This window comes from Otolemur garnettii, unplaced genomic scaffold, assembly GCF_000181295.1.
Source record: "Otolemur garnettii isolate 467f Iridium unplaced genomic scaffold, OtoGar3 scaffold00150, whole genome shotgun sequence".
Taxonomy (NCBI): domain Eukaryota; kingdom Metazoa; phylum Chordata; class Mammalia; order Primates; family Galagidae; genus Otolemur; species Otolemur garnettii.
Genome location: NW_003852545.1, coordinates 485,291 through 497,186, shown reverse-complemented (window position 1 = coordinate 497,186; position 11,896 = coordinate 485,291).

Sequence of the window (11,896 nt, the reverse complement as noted above, 5' to 3'; positions counted from 1 at the left end):
GGAAAAAGGTCTGCAAGGGCCTGGCTGAAGCCAGTAAGGACCTCAGGAAAACCGTCTGCAAGGGTCAGGCTGGGGCCAATGGGCTTGGGAAGGAATTTTTAAGGTTAAGTAGGACAGCATGGACATTTGACTGACTGAGCAAGAAAGACTAACTCTTGTGGGTGTGAGATAAGAGGATTCAGCTTTTATCTCCCCTGCTTCTAATATGAGTAGGGCACCAACTAATCTACCCCCCAGGAATACAGAGGATCAACTGGGTGGCATCTAGCTCCAATGTCCATGTTCCCTCTTCCTTTGTTTCCTGTAATCCTGTTAGTAGTTAATAAGTTTCTTAAGAAATGAAATAAGAGGAATGAAAATAGCTAAAGGGTGAATGGGTGGGTAATGGAAAATTAGGGCAAATGAAACCACAAGGATGAAGTATGTTGTTGCAAATACCTATTTGCTGATCAAGAGAAGTAACAAAAACCTAGTGCATCCAGAGTTTGGGCCATTGCTGTCTCTCACATAAAGGAATCACCCCCTCCACCCACTCTGTAAATTCTACTCTATTTTTTTCTATTGTCCTTATTTTCTTCATTCCCTCTTCCCCACTGAGCACTGGGACACTCACAGGGTATGTGGGGGCTGGCTCCCTACATTTTACCTCACAAATGATTAGCTTGTTTCATCCCCACACATAAATTGAAACAAAATTTTTCTTAATTGAACTCTAACAGTTTCCTCCCTCAAACCCCTGAAATTTGATTCATCCTCAGCTGTCATCAACTAAGAACACTACCATGAGGTTCATCTGTCAAGAATAGGCGAACCTCAGAGTAGAACATTTCCTATCTACTGTATAATCCTCCTACTTCTCCAAAAGCTTCTATCACACCTTGCTTGCTCCTTTTTATAAAAGAAAATCCCCCCACCTTTTCTTGGTAACCTAACATCTGAGGAGCTTGCAGATTCTCCCTATTTCAAAAGTCCTTCTCTCCATCTTTCTCCCATCATTGCAATGATCCTTTATTCCTCTTCCAATAAAATTTTTCCTTCTCTAAATTTAGCGTTTTTGTTTGTACGTTTGTTTTTTGACAAGGGGAAAAACTAGAAAGAGAAGCTGGTGGGAACACACCTCCAATATTAAGCGAAGTTTTCATCATCACTTTGCTCATAGAAACTAAAACCCAGAATATCTCAAGTTATTTTCTTGCCCTGACTCTTAACAGTTAGTATTATGACTTTGGGCAAGTCCTAAAATTGTGAGACTTGAACTTCTTCCTTTATGAAGCAAGAATCACAATCCTCCCCCCAAGTATATTGCAAGGATTGAATGAGCAATGCACATGAGAGGTCAGCAAATTGTAAGGCCCCCTCATATCACGTTTACTTTGAATACAGAGCTCTCCTCCGCTGGTTGTTGGTTACAGAAAACCGTTTCTATCTTGTAAGAATCACTTCAAACTTTTGGACAATTTTAACTGTGATCACCCTCTAAGAAAAAAATAGAAGATGAATAAATAAAAATAAAATTTAGCAATAACTAACTCTATATAAGCACTGTTGATTTTTTAACTTTACTGTGTTTTACTAAAAGACCTTCAAGCAACCCAGAGAGATTTATAGACAGGACAATGACCCTAAATGAGACAACACAATGTGATGAAAATGAAATATTTCAGGGTTAAATGAAATTCACTTTTAAAGCATGGCATTTTATAGGATAATAAAATATCACATGGTGTTATTTTGCAAACTAAAAATTTAAGAAAGGTTTTTAAATGAGGGAGAACTGAAACTAGCCTGTCTTTGCTTGAGGCTTAGCAAAATTATACAGCCCCCAAGCTAGAGAACTGATTTTGACAGAGAGAGCATTTTTAAATTACTAGTATTTAAGATCGAAAACATTTTAATTTATTTTCGCAGACTCAGAGAAGTAGCAGTTTGATTCTTCATTTATCTTTTCAGACCCAGAGTGATATTTTTTAAGGTTTACCCTTGAGGTTAGATAGTTTTAACTTTCCTCTTCTTTTTCTCATATTGAAGGATTCTTCTCTACCTCAATATTTGTCTTGGCTTGTTTCTTAATATCAAGGAGCAATTTAACTAAGATTGTAATTCCTATTCTATGTATTATAAAAAAACAGGAAACCAAACATTTTGGTATAAACCCATTGATTCTAATGAATACTATTCATTTAGTATATTTAGGTATTTTAAAAAATTAGACATTTTTTCTTACAAGAGAAAATATGCTAGCACTCTAGTAGGCCAAGAGAGGTGGATTGCTTTAGCTCAGGAGTTTGAGATCAGACTCAGCAAGAAAGAGATCCCGTCTTTACTAAAAATAGAAAAACTAGCTGGGCATAGTGGCAGGCACCTGTCGTCTTCTCAGCTACTTGGGAGGTTGAGGCAAGAAGATGGCTTGAGCCCCAGAGACTGAGGTTGCTGTTTGACTATGACTCCCAGCACTCTGCTCAGGGTAACAGAGTGACACTCTGTGTCAGAAGAAAGAAAAGAAAGAAAAAAAGAATGAAAGAAAGATTAGTTATTTACTTCTTAAGCTTGAATGTGCTATTAGCTTATTCAGGAGGTGAATATATTAATATGTCTATTTACTTCAATACTGAACAATAGCAACCACTTTTTATACACTGAGTTATACTATGCATATATTTTCAGCTTTGAGCTTAATGACCTCATTTGAATTGTGAATTTTCATTATACTTTAGAATATCTCTCATTTGTTCTTACCTGAGCCAGTGGTTTGCTTTTATTTCAATTCTGGTTATTAAAAATATTGGTCTGAAGTTTGCTATTATTTGGGTTTTTCTTTTTTTGTATATATTTTTTCCTGGAAATCATTACTTTGTAGAAAAAAGACAAATGAGAACATTTTCTAAATAACAAAGCAGCATATTACTGTGTTTTAAGTTTTTTTTCAATGCTGAAAGACTATTAAACATGAGAGTAAGACGTGGTTGAAACTGCAAAAATCCAGAAACATTGGAGCTTAATTTGGTTTTGTAATTTTTTAACCTACACATCCTTGTGATTCAGTATTCTTTATATAAAGTGAAATGTGGAAACCAGGCATTCCATAAGATCTCGTGAAAGCCAGTGTCCTAAGACCTATTTAAATTCATTTAGAGTATAAGAATTCATTTAGATGCCTTTCTTTATTCAATCATTTTTCCACCAAAAAAGTTTATTGAATATAGTCTGCTTATAATTTATTGAACATTTATCATGAATGAACAAAACAATAAACAAAAACTATTACCTGCATAACACACTCTATATTAAATTACATTGGATTTTACAAATAAACAAACACACACAACGTTTCCACTTCTTCTATTCCCTTCCTCCATCCTTACCTCACTCCTCTACCATTATGCAAAGTCATCACTGCCTCCGTGTGTTCCAGGTGTAGCCAAAACCCCAGTCACTTATAAACAATAGACATTTATTTCTCACAGCTCTGGAAGTCGAGAAGTCTACGATCAAGGTGCTGGCAGATTCAGTGTCTGGTGAGGGCCTGATTCACAGACAGAACCTTCTCATGTGACAAAGATGAGGCTGCTGTCTGAGGCCACTTTAACAAGGGCACTAAGTCCAGTCATGAGTGCTCTGACCCCATCACCTAATCACTTCCCAAAGACCCCACTTACCAACTGTTTAAGTACTAGGATTGTAACACATGAATTTTCAAGTGACATAAACATTCAAACCTTAGTATTCACATATTCTGATATATTTTCCTGAGTTTTTCCAGCATTAATGGAAGTGATACACAAGTTTGTGTATCATTTATATCACATTTGTATGCTTGTGCCCCCAAAAGAATAAAATGTGTTTAATCACTTGTGTAGCTGTGCTGAGCACCATATGGAAATTATTGCAACTATATTTTAGTTTTGTTTAGTTTTATAATTATAAAATTAATATGCTTCTTCCAAATGACAGCTATGTCACTCAAGGCCATGCCTGAGTGGCAGACCTTTCAAAGCGAACATTTCACGTTCTATGGAGGGACCGTAAGAGAGCTCAAACCCTAAGCTTTATTCTTTTGACACCAATGGTGCTTTATTCTTCAGTAAGCCAGTTTACTGTTCTGAGCCTCTCTTTATTTGCAAAACATAGATAATGATCTTTGCTTTATGTGATTTATGGGATTACTCTCAGGATAAAAGGAACCACTGCATATCAAAGTCCACATGAAAAAATGTTTTACTCAAACTGAAGTGCTACTTCTTGGGTATCTTATACACACGATTACCTGATGTTCCTTTCAGGGGATCTTAAAAAAATCTCTGGGGTCTTATAACTTTTGTTTTTAAAAGTCAAGAATGGCAACACGTAAATGTTCTGTTTCTCAACTCACTGTTAAGTAATGCTATTTACATTGTCCTGTTACTTCCACTTTTACTTGTTCTTACAAAAACTGTTCAAGAAATACTAGCAGTTTGATTAAATATATTTTTTAAATGACTGTTTAAGAGTGACTTTAATAATGCTGGAAATCTTCTAAATATTTTTAGATGTAAAATCATCTCTCAAATTCCCTGGAACCTTCCACTCCCCATGTAGGCCAAAGAGATCATAAAAATCTTGCTCTAACCCAAACATGCACCTTAGAGCCACATGCTTGCCTTTCCAAAACATTAAACATTAACACTAGATTCAAATATATGGTCACAAAAATAATCCCACAGCTACAACATTACCCTTGTTTGCTGCTTATTTGGGTAGATATACAATAGATTTTCATTTAGATAAACCAACCAAAAACAATAGATTTGCTTAAAGTCATGTAAATACTCAGTATGGCAAGGTGTTAATGTGCTGGAACCAAAAATAGTTTCATAGGCTCAAATTGTCCCACTCCAGGGAACACACCATTGTTACTTGAAATGACCCACTGAATTGCATAGCTAATTTAAATTTACCATCTTTTTCTGGCTTTGGCTTTTCATCTAGTCATGCCTCAGCAAAATTCTACTTTCTGCTTGCCCCATCTCTTCTATTTAGAATTGTTTTCCTTGATTGAACCATGCCCCAATTGGAAAACAAATCAATCACTTGAATTTTTTCTTCCATTTCTGTTTTCTCCCACTACCAAGATCAGTGTTAACTCTGGGGCTGAGAACAGAGCAATACACATGCAATACACTTCTCAGGAGCTGAGAGCTATTTGTGCCTTCAACATTCAAAAGAACTTTCCCTGCCTAGGACTCTGGGAGGCCAAGGTGGGATGAACCCTTGAGCTCAGTAGTTGGAGACCAGCCTGAGCAAGAGCAAAACTCCATCTCTATTAAAAATGGAAAAATCAGCCTTACGGCATGTACCTGTAGTCCCAGCTACTTGGGAGACTGAGGCAAGAGAATCACTTGCACCCAAGAGACTGAGGTTGTGAAACTATGGTGCCATGGCACTCTACCCACAGTGTCAGAGTCAGACTCTGTCTCAAGAAATAAAACAAAATCATCAAAATGAAACAAAATAGCAATAACAAAAATAACTTTCCTCCTGGGTAGTTTGGCGTCTCCCTCTCCAAATACCCTTTTTATGTTTCTATTATATCATCTGGAATAACAAGTATCCCCTTGTGACAAAATGTTCACTCCTTACCAAGTAGTTTTCCTCACTTAATGTCCAGTAAATATACTATTTAAAACGTGATTGAATAGGTTTTGTGACAACCTGGAGGGAACTGGAAACCATAGTTCTAAATGAAATATCTCAAAAACAGAGAATAAAGCATATAAGCTCCATACCAAATTGGAACTAATTGATTGCAAGTAGGTATACATTTAGAATCTCAAGGAAAATCAAGCTAGGGTAGGGTAAGGATGGGATGGGCAAATTCACAGTTGTTGGGTACAGTGCACACTGATTGGGTGAAAGTCACACTTATGATTTTGACTCAATCTGTGCACAAATAAAGTATGTAAAGAACATATGTGTACCCCCTAATATTCTGAAATTTAGAAATTAAAAAGGCATTATCCTATTCTATGTTTTTTATTGTGATAATATAACCCAGATAGAGTAGAGAATTACTTTAATTTAGGGAAGACAACGTATGATTTACTGTTTGATTAGTTTGATAGGACCACCATAATAAGAATCACACATTTAGTAGCTTACAAAAATATATTGCCTTTTAGTTTAAGAGGCTAGAACTATGAGATCAAGGTGGCGGTAGGACTGATTCCTTACTGAGGAGTGTAAGGAAGTACTGTCCTATGCCTGCCTCCTAGCCTCTGGCAGTTTTCTGGGAGTCATTGGAATCATCATCCTGAATCTGCCTTCATCTTCAATACAATCTAACTTACCCTAGTTTCCTGTTTTGCAAAATATCAAAGAAAATAATATATTGATGTTATTACACAAAATTAGCTAATGATGCCTACAGCATCATATGTTCTCACACACAAGTAATTTTATTTATTTCACTTTCTGAACACAATATCTTAAACATAGTTGGTCCTAGTTTATAGTGTTTTCACCATACATTACAACTCATTGTTATATGTAAATACGATCATTTGTTATTAACTTGAAGAATCTAAATTTTAGAATAGGTGAATAATTTTTTCCAAACTATTAATAACAGAATTAACCATGAATAAAAGAAATTGTGTTTTATTATTTGGATTTTGATAGCAGGTATAAAAAAATCACTTAAGGTAAATAAATTTCAAACAGAAAGCTCTCTACTTAGACACACATTATAATTAACTATCATTTCTTCATTAAGAGCCCATTAACTTCCAAGTCTAACTTTTCTTTAAAAAGGTCCACATGCACCTTTTTTTGGACCCTACTTCATTTCTACCTTCAGAGCCAGACTGAGTACAAGACTTGAGGAGTCGTATTGGAAGGGCTTAGGCAAGAACATTCATTATGGCTTCCTCTATGGGGGTGACGTCACTGAAGGATTAATGAAAGTCAGACAGGAATCCTGTTTTCATTAACTTGGAAAGCATTTTGAAGTTCAACTATAATAATCTTTCAAATTACTTGTAACTAAAATTTATATTCAATTTCCCCATAAAAAGAAGAAAACACTTTAAAGGAAAGACAATGGGATAATTTCTCAGATATAGTAATTACTAATTTTGAATTTTGTCACTTTTTTTTACTGAATTCACTAGTATACACACCAAATCGTTTGGAAGTGAGTTGGTGTGCAGCACCTCCATGGCAGAAGCCAAATAACATATTAATGTTAATTAGTTTGAATAATTAATTGTACATGTTTGGTCAGACTCATCATTTATTATTTAATTTTATGTAAATCAATGTGACTACAGTGCAGAGATGTTAGCAAAATGATGGAAAACACGGCTAGGAGTTCATTACTGAACAGATGAGGAGGAGGAGAGAAACAGGAGTAGCTCGTTCCTGTACCTCAGGAAGACATACGCAAATAAATGCTATCATTAATTATTGAGAAAAATAGTGGGGAAAATGTTCTCTTCCTTTTTGATAAGATTATTCAAATACTTGTTTTGCAGAAGGGCCAGATAATTATTAAAGGGATTCACATTGATAAAATGCTAAGATTATAAAAGATATTAAGTCTGAATCAAAGCTAAATGTTTTCCTCTAGTTATTTATTATGTAATTTACTTGAACTAACTTTAAATGAACCCAAGTAAAAGGTGAGGTTATGGTACCAATGCCTTTTCTCTCTTAATAAACCACAAGATTCTCGTGTGAATTATATCCCTTTCCAGCCCCAAAGCATTTGTTAGATACTGGAAATCTTAAGACTGCTTATACTCTCTTAAATTTATGTCTTTAATTCACTTTACTTTTTCCCCATCCCCATACACAATCAATTGAGGTAACAGTTAATCCTATGAAAACTTTTTCAATTCAGCTTAGTTCAAAAACCAATTAAATAATCCAAGTGGTCAAAGGGAAAGCAGAGCTAGACAGTAGCTGAAGGGGTAACAGCAGATTTTATTCAGTAACTATGGCAACTGGGAAAGACCGACACACCCCCTCCTCCCATAGAACTGGGCAAAAGTTTGAATGCAAGGAAAAGGGATTCCAGCTAAACCAACTTCACAGGATTCTTCCTAAAGGCAGGCCAGTGCTTTCACACACCACCTGGGGGATGGTGGCGGCTGAGGAACCCCAACAGACACCAAGTGCGTTCAGATTTCTAGTGTGATGGATACTGGTTGGACCAAAATTGCAGGACTCTTGCTAAGAAGGGACAATGCAGAGATGTACACGGAAACTTAAATGTCAGGGCTTGTTGGAGAAGAGGGTTCAGAGGAATCTGATTAAAGTTTGTTCAAGGAGGAAATCTTTGTCAATGACTCCAGCACAATATTTAATGCTGGTAAAGATTTTTATGCAATGACCCTTAATTTTAAATAGTTGGGTGTCTAGGGAATCTGATGAAAGGATAAATAATAAGCAGTAGGGAATAATGAAAGGGTTAAGGGAAAGCAAGGGGGATGAGGAGAATTTAGAAATGGTTCACAAAGGTGGTATTTCACCTGCACATGGAAATGTGAATTGTTTTTCTAAGCAAACAATTCCAATAGCTAGGGAAAAGCATCTATCATTTATAGAGTTGTTAGAGTCTGTGTATGTACAGGAATTAAAGAGAGATAATAAATGAAGATTGACAATTGTAAGAGCAGGAGATAAAACTAGGAGAAACTGGTCTCAAGTTTGACATGCACCCTGAGCAGATCAGCATGAAGTTTTTTGTTTTGTTTTGTTTTGGTCTGAAGAGCAATTGTGGTAAAAGTTTGGAAGTAAGCTTGATTCTAGAAAGAGTGGAAGCAGGTGAGGCAGGGTGGCTTATGCCTATAATCCTGGCACTCCGCGTGACTGAGGAGGTGAATTGCTTGAGCTGAGGAGTTCAAGACCAGCTTAAGCAAAGTGAGACTTCCATTCACCAAAACCAGAAAAATTAACAAGGCATTGTGGTGAGCCGCTGCAGTCTAGTTACACAGGAATCCAAGGCAGGAAGGTGGCTTCAACCCAGGAGTTTGAAGTTGCTGTGAACTAAGCTGATTCCAGGAAACTCTAACCTGTGGCAACAGAGTTAGACTCTGTCAAGAAAGCAAAAGGAAGGAAGGAAGGAAGATGACAGTCTTCCTGTTTCTTATTATAGGGATTACCATAAAATAATTCTAACTGATCTTTTTAAATTTCCCACTTTCTATTAATACTTTTACATTTTTTGTGATAAAATAATCTTAATTGATCTCACATTTCCTCTTTTACCATGTAGTGCATTTTTTACACAGATTAAAATAATAACTAATATTTGACTATTTCCTGTTTCTAAACACACAATTTATAACTTTAAACTTCTATTAGAAAACAAGTACCTGGGCAGCACCTGTGGCTCAAAAGGGTAGGGTGCCAGCCCCATATGCCAGAGGGGGTGGGCTCAAAACCAGCCCTGGCCAAAAAAGAAAAGAAAAGAAAAGAAGTACCAAAATACCACTTTGCTCCTAATTATTTATCCTGACATTTGGAACACAGGAAGGTCCCACCAACAGGCTTTGTGGACACATTCAGCTGAACATCTTATGTGTACGTCCCCTGCCTCTAAATTAGTCCCATACATGAGGACATACACACTTTAACCCTAAAGTAACCTTGCCATTAACGGCACTGTTAAATGATGACATGCTCTGGGTCATCAGTCACTGTGAAAACATTAAACTCCAACAGCAGTATTCAAACTGTAAGCATTTTTTTTGTACTCATCAGATTGAGAACTTCAAAGGTACTGGCTCACAGGATTGATTCCATGCATTTCTGGGTTCAGGTCATTGCTGAATTCATTTCTGGTGGCTGAAAATAGAGACCGCACACATAATCCTATTAAGATAAACATCAGATTGTGTCTTAGGCTGTAGTGGCTAGAAAGCAACTAGCGTTGTGCTGGGAAAGAACATTGCTGTGGAAGGTGTCTATCCTTTATTATTTGCAAGCTGTTAATTAACCAGCCATTTACTTTCTATTCACTGTTAATAAACTGCCTAGTTTCCTCTTCACTGTTAACTAACTGAAAGGCACACATCTGTTCTTCACTTTCAATTAAGTAAGTTTTGGCAAATGCTTTATTTTGTGGGTAAAGATTCATATCTATAAAAGGAAAGTTCAGCCAATGATATATATAGTCTATTTGGACTCCATGATTCTATTTACTAGATGTCTATCTCAATTTCAAATGTGAGAAGTCTGCCATTTTTTAATGTCTGTTCTGAGTCTTCTCACTTGGTAAGTAACATTTTTCTGGATCTATGATATGTTCAAGATAATTGCCTACTAAGTTCAAAGAACCATAATGGGAAAAAGGTTAATGGAAGGTGTTCCTATTTCCCAAAAGAAATCTGAAGAGAGGGATAGAAGCAGAGAAGGCAATATTCTAGGGAATGACAATATTTTTCAGTAAGATAGGGAAGAATGATGGCCACAGAGTTACAATAATTCTATACAAAGGCAAACCCCTCTACTGTCCCCTGCTACTTCATCCACTTTAGTTTTGAAAATGAAAGCTCATTGACAACTGATAAAAAACAGTTTCACCATCTCATACCATGCCCTGGATAGGTTTTTAATTTTTTTTTATCCTTTAGGATTCTTGGCATTAATTGTACTATTCATAACCATCTGGGTAGTAGCCAAACATAAAACTGACTTTTTTGTTTCTTTTTGCGTCCAATTACATTAGAAACAAAATTAATATAAAAAAAGCCATCGTACAAATGCCTTGACGTCCATATCTTCTTAACATTATAGGTTTAAAATCAGAGAACAAAAGAAAGAACAATCACGAATGTTGGTCCTTATCTGTTCTTCATTTCTATTTCTTATTTATATTTAAATATCTCCCAGATCTCTGAGGCTACCAGACTGTGAAACATAGCTGCTTAATTTTCCTTAAACTTTATCAAGTATATTTATTTCCCACTGAAGTTAGACATCACAAATATATGATTGTAAATATATGATGGTTCCAACTGGGCCACCACTTAGCATTTTGCTAACTGTCTAGAAGAAAGAAAGTTGAAAATTAGAGCATTTGATACAGATTTTGCTAACGGCATTAAGGTCATATTCAGGGGGTAGGGGGAAGACAGTCAAGGAACTTAGGATACTAGAAAAATATATATGTGTTTTTTATTAATCAAGGAAGTTAAGTGGCTTACAGAGGCAGGAAAAGAGCTGCAGGGAGAAATTGCTCTGACATGACTTCCAAAGTACGGGCAACATGAGAAAATGTAGAAAATGGCATTAAATCAAACTGAAAAGCTGCTGTGTATAGGGCAACAATTAGCACAGTGAAGAGATACACAAGGTATGGAAGAAATTATTTGGAAACAATGTATCTGATGGGCACTGATGTCCAAAATACATAAGAAACTCACACAACTCAGGAACAAGGAAACAGATAAGCAATTAAAACATGGGCAAAGAACTTGAAAAGCCATTCTTTCCAAAGAAAATATAAAGTGGCCCACAGGTATATGAAAAAGGCCCAACATCACAAATTGTCAGGGAAATGCAAATTAAAACCACTCAGATTCTTTTTTTCTATCCCATGTGCTCAGTACTGAGCTGAAACTAACACATCAGCAGCTACAGCCCCACACCAGAGAAAACACAATTAAATGCAAGGAGGAGGGGACAGGAAGGGAGTTGGGTAAGTTTCCCTCTAACAGCCCCACACCAGAGAAAACAAATTCAAGGAGGAGGGGACAGGAAGGGGGTTGGATAAGTTTCCCTCTAACAGATACAATTAGGCTGGGCACTCTGGGAGGCAGAGGCAGGTAGATTGCCTAAGTTTACAGGTTTGAGGCCAGCCTGACCAAGAGTGAGACTCTATCTCTATTAAAAATGAAAAACTGAGGCAAGAGGA